The following is a 6374-nucleotide window of genomic DNA, read 5'->3' as shown; positions in this document are numbered from 1 at the left end:
TTGCCGAGGATTAGCTACTGTGAGCAATCCGTGATGAGTCATGCTCATGAACAAACAGATCTAGATCCCTTATAATTTGTAATTTGATAATTTTTGTACGACGTCCGGACTCAGCTTTATCTCGGTTTAGATAAAGTTAAATTTTCTCTTCCGGATCCTGGCTTTATCCGTTCTTACAAGACAAATATTGCTTTTGATTTTGTCAGGTGAACAAACAAGCCAGGGTTATAAATTATGATTTCGAAATTTCTTCTTCGTCATTCTGATTTAAATTTATCTTTCTCAAATAATTTCTTCCGATCCTGGTTCTGTCCGTTTTCACGAATTGTAGCGTCAGATTGAGTAATTTGTTCCAAATTCTGTTAGTACATGATTCTTTCTGTATTTTTATGTTATCTTTTAGATCGTATATTTACTAATTGTATTTTCTGTCGGAACAAATTTCGTCACGTTTTTTTTTATGATAACGCGAGTGATACTGGCCATCGGTAAAAAGGGAAATTGTGGAGTCCCCCTGGACGTAACATATAAATACTGTGCTTTAATTATATATATTTTATTTTTTTAATAACGTATATTGACCTGATTTACCAGTAATATATACATATCAACATAAAATGTTCACAGGTCATCAAGAGGGATCAGTTCGCAGCGATCACGGAGGTCAAGTAACGTTCACCGGAGTCGCGACTTGGATGGGCGACCGCTTAGAAATTTCCAAAAAAATATTCCCGAGATTTTTTTTGCAAAAAATATTTTTTAAAATGTTACACAAATATTGTTTTGTTCATTGGAATTATGTGGTGTAATAATATTTATGTGAATATTTTGGAAAAATTCAAACATTGCTATGTTGCTGGGATGTTTTAATGCAATATTTCAAAAAGCGGACGTCTTAATGTTGTTTCAATTTTTCAGCAATGTTGCAGCAATGTTTTGCAATCAAAATACAATATTTTAATGTTTCAATGAAATCATTCTGCAATGTTCCTGCAATCTCTCTGTGCTGTATGGGTTATATATGTACAATCATGAAAACATTTATTAATAGTAATAATAATAATAATAATTTTCTGTTTATTTTTATAGATAGACGAATTCTGAGAATTGGGGGAAAAATTCGGGGTAGTTTATTCGAAACATAATGCGGTGGTTAATTTTTGATAGATTTGCATCATAATTGTCGTGGTCGAGACAACGAAAAACAATAAAGTTTAAAAACTTTAAATTGCACATTGATTATCGGTGCATATAATATATAGCAATCCTTGAAATTTTTAGAGATAGAAAAGTTTCAATAGTTAGTGCTCAAATCACAATTGTAATGTTATTTAAAATAACATTTCCGAGAAAAAAAATAAAAAACGACACTGTATTCGATTAGCTAATTCAACTCGACTTTGAGTTAACGATTTATTCCTTTTAGTGGCATTTTTTGCAGTTTATTGACTCCTTTAAAGCTAAAAAGAACAAACAATAGATTCGGAAGGAAATCAGCAAATTAAATACACTATGTACATATTTTTTCTTCCTTACAAATACATGTAACAGTACATTAATGAAGACAATATAATATTGTTATGCTCGCTTTTCGGCTGAGCTTGAGAAGCTGGCCGAAAGAACATTGATTAGACAGAAGAAGCGCGGTCAGCTTTTGTTCTGTTTTCGGAACGCGGAGCTGTCAAGCGATATTTAAATAATTCTGCTACGAATTAATTGTACATAGTCATTTGATTAAAGTCATTATTCTTTTTTATGAAAGAGTGTCTAATCATTTCGTGTTGTGCGTTTGTTCTTCTTTTCGCGAGTGTTTCGTGTGCTCGTCTCGTCGAGTACAACATTTTGGAGGCTCGTCCGATTTCGGACTACGAAAGACCATGAACATTTCAAGAGATTTAACGGCAGCGACTCCTGCGAGAGCGGAGCGACGTCCTCTTCGAAAGAGAATGCGTGTTCGTACACCTGCTAAATCTCGACTCTCCACCGAAACATTGTTGAAAGATTAAATGACGTAGTTTATCGTATACAGAAATTGCCTAGGCATAAAAATAAAGTGGCACATTTAGATAGGTTAGCTTCGTTTCAAGAGAGATAAATTTTCTTTAGGAAAAATACTCTGAGCTTAGTTAAATTTTTTATCTTATAAAATTGTCTTCTCGCATGTATTTCTTTTTTTCTTTAAGGTAAGAAAGTCCTGTTCAGACGATTGCTGGGAAACATTTTTTTTTTTTGGACGTTTGAAGATACGCTGAGATTATAAAGACAAGTCTTCTGGTTATTTAAACGAAAAGAAGACTGTCTCGCCCCGGGTTTTTCTGAGCCGTGGTTTTCCCCGTGGGACTGAGGACAAATGCCAAGGCAGGAGCTTGGTGAGTCTTTCGAGACGTTGACTCCACGGTAGATACCCCCACCTTGCTCGAAGTTTTTTTGAAGAAAGATTTTTCAGAAGAATTCTTTAGAGAGGATTTCTCTGAAGAGGTTGTTCTTTGAGAGAGAAGGATTTTTTCTGTAATCAAGAATTCCAGGATGTCATTTGGATTCAAAAAAGTGTCGCTCAGAATCTTGTAGCAGCAGCTCAAGAAGGAGAGCAGTAACACTCATTGTCAGATGGGTCCTGGAGACGACAGGTCTGGAGATATGAGAAGACTGTGCTTGTCGGGACAAGTTTTAAAAAGGGGGGGAGGGGCAGTGTTATACCTGCTTTTCGGCTGAGCTTAAGAATGCTTAAGAAGTTGGCCGAAGGAACATTGATTAGACAGAAGAAGCGCGGCCGGCTTTTGTTCTGTTTTTGGGACGCGGAGCTGTCAAGCAATATTTAAATAATTCCGCTACAAATTAATTGTACATAGTCATTTGATTAAAGTCAGTGTTTCTTTTTATAAAAGAGTGTCTAATCATTTCGTGTAGTGCGTTCATTCTTGCCTTTGCGAGTGTTTTGTGTGCTTGTCTCGTCGAGTACAACAATATAATAATTATCTCTCCTATTTATATCAATGATACTTTTGATATACTTTTGTCATTGTCATAAACTATTATGGTTATTACTAATAAAATGTAAGGCACAAATTTACTAAATAATACTAAAAATAGATAGGTACAAAGATGAAATATATTTTTTTATGCAGAGTTAAATTGATGATTCATTTTTTGTACAGTTGATAGTATATGTATATGGTCAAGATTGATGAAATGGGAGAAAAATTCATTTTTCACACATTTTTTCTACATTTTATCGATCCTGACCATACTATATCTTTCATTTTTTTTATATTTTCCATTGATAGAACTAAGAACATGTAGTAAATTTAAAGTTATATTTATTTTTTACTTTTATTGAACATATAAATCTTTTACTTTCATCTCTAGTTTATTTCTGGTTTTTGTGCTCTTCTAAGCTAATACTAGATATACGCAAAGATATCATCGATATAATTTTGTATCAAATGTTGTATCAAATAATACATTTAAATCTGCACATTTTATTTTTTCTATATAGTACACAACTTATTTGCATATTTCAATTATAGAATATTTTAAAGTATTATGTTTTTTAATATTGTTTTTATAATAAATATATATTCTTTTAGAAACGATTGCTGCAAATACTTTCAACACCATAAACAATATTGGATAAGTAATGAAAGTGTGGCTACAACATGCTAGTGATCGAGTAAAACAAAAAGAAAAATAATATTTTAACATAAGATGTACACGCGTACGCACGCGCGCATCTTACTTTGTACTAGCAAAACAGGCGCGCGCTATTCGCGCGATACACGGCTTTTGATATTATAAATTACAAATTTATTCAATACACACATAATTCTTGATAACCTAACCTAACTGTCAAAACGCAATCTCTATGATGACAGTAGCCCATAAAGTAAGCACAGCGTGAGAGCCAATCAGCATTACAGAAAAACGTCAATAATAAACTTCGACTATCGATTTAACATGGACTTTTTCAGATATAGGAGGAGGAGGATACTGTTTATATTATATACTGTTATGCTATAAATTAAGATTGGCGATATCGCACCGGCTCCTAAATTGCACCACTTCGCGTATAAATTCAACTACTGTACTTGTACACTCTTTGTGGGATTATTTGAGATCTATATAGCATTATTATCATGTTTATTGTATTCAATATGTTAAGAGTAACAGAAATTTTGTTATTAATATTTATAGAAAAATTGTAACTTTGTTGCTATTTTTCGACAGAATTTCGTAGCTTGATTGTAAAAAAGATAATATAAATAACACGCATTTTGATTATTTATAATAATCGCAAGATTGTTAGAATTAAATTAATAAGGTTCAAATATTATTTATGCTCTTATTTGTAAATCAAATAAAAAAAGTTTTACAAAATGCTTTAGTCTCCTGAATCGCACTATGTTTGAGTCGCCTAAATCGCACCGGTCATGTCATCATGGGGCTTCTCTCTCTACCATATGGTGGTAGTCAGTCTAGGTTAGGTATACTTTCCAGTATACTAACAATAAGTCGGTATGGTAAGCACTCTGTGGCTAGAGACAGATTTCTTAACGTAAAATTGAAGGATTTTTAACATTAACGATTAACATTTTGCTTCGCGAGGCAGAGTGACGTTATTTAAGATTCTTTTAGTTTCAAACAAAAATGTTTCAAATAAGGATAATTTATTAATATTAGAGGCAAGTGTATATATATATATATATTCAAAACAGAATAATTAGCACATTAACTTTTGTGCTATAGAGGTCTTTTGCTTCTTTCTGTAAAAGCGCTCAATTTTCGCAGATGAATTCAAAACAGTTAATGTATTATAGAGAAAATGAATAATTTTTACAGGAAATGTCCAAGAGAAAATACGGACAGTGGTGTCCGCAATCCATGAATCGTGTTCTTGAAGAATACAAAAATGGTAAAATAACGCTTAATAACATAGAAAGGAAATATAACATTCCGAAAAAACATTTTTGCGACATCATCGGAATGAAGTGTTACGTGGAACGGAACGAGCTACTGCAGATTCTGTGAACGGTAAAGAACCAGCCTTGCTTTTTGAAGCTGAAAAAGAATTGGTGGTTGTTATCTTATAATTTGAAGAAAACTTGTTTGGTCTGATTCCGCTGGCTTTAGGCGATTAGCATATGAAATCCTCATGCAAAATCCTCATCTTCGGAATTTTTTTAACAAAGAAAAACAAATTGCTGGCAAAAAGTGGTATTATTCTTTTATGAAACACCATCCAAAATTAAGTCTTCGGCAACCAGAAAAGATATTTGTAAACCGCGCCAAAGGTTTCAATAAAGAGAGTGTCTGGTACAGAACCAACTCTCCTCCTTTAAGGCAGTGCCACGTGTCTGGTCTATTTTCTAAAGCCTATATAAAAGTAGCAACAATGAGCAACGGCATGAACGGTTTTAAAGCTACAGGTATCTGGCCTGTAGATTGTCTTCAACGATACTGATTTTGTAGCAGCTGAGGCATTAATGCCATCACAAAATTGCCATGAAAGTCTAGAAGAAAGAAAAGAAATTGAAAATTGTAAAGAAGAAAGGGAAGAAATTGTAAATTGCAAAGAAAATCAAGAACCCAGGAAAAAAGAATTAGATCTGACCGGATCAAATCATATTTCGGCAGATCAAATTATATCTGATTAGATATACTCAGATATGGCTCATCATATCTACGCAGATCTAATCATATCTGTCAATATATAACCACATGTGGCATATATTGTACTCTTTGACGGCTTCAATCGGATCATATCTCTTCAGATCTGACAATATCTGCGATTCAATTTTTCTGGAATATCCCAGATCTGACATATCTGTTCATACCCGACAATATCTGTGATTCTGTATTTTCGAGAATAATCCAGATCTGACATATCTGTTCAGATCTGACAATATCTATCATTGATTTTCAGCGAAACAGTTTAGATAACTGCAGTATCGCTACAAATCAATGATAGATATTATCAGATCTGTTTAGATATAATCATATTTAACAAATGCGACCCAAAATACTTTACGTCTGACCGATGGTCAGATATGTATATCTCGAAATATTATAAATAGAAATGAGGTTGTATTTGATTAAAAGCTATTCAGATCTGAGCAAATCAAATTGATTTGATATCTGATCATATTTAATTATTATGATTAAATGTTTAATGATATTTGTCTAATTTCATATTTAACTTTTACTAGCCATCATGGGGTTATTTGCGTCCGAGCAAAATTTCCTGCGTTCTGTACTCCGGTCACTTCAGTACAGTACGTGCTATAGGTGCCTGCACCCCGCCTATGATCGAAAATCGTCTCATTACGGAGTAGTTTTTAATAGAAGCGTAAAACGCGAATAACCTCAATGCAAGAAAA

This window comes from Solenopsis invicta, chromosome 12 (assembly GCF_016802725.1).
Source record: "Solenopsis invicta isolate M01_SB chromosome 12, UNIL_Sinv_3.0, whole genome shotgun sequence".
Classification (NCBI taxonomy): domain Eukaryota; kingdom Metazoa; phylum Arthropoda; class Insecta; order Hymenoptera; family Formicidae; genus Solenopsis; species Solenopsis invicta.
This window is presented reverse-complemented; position numbering follows the sequence as displayed.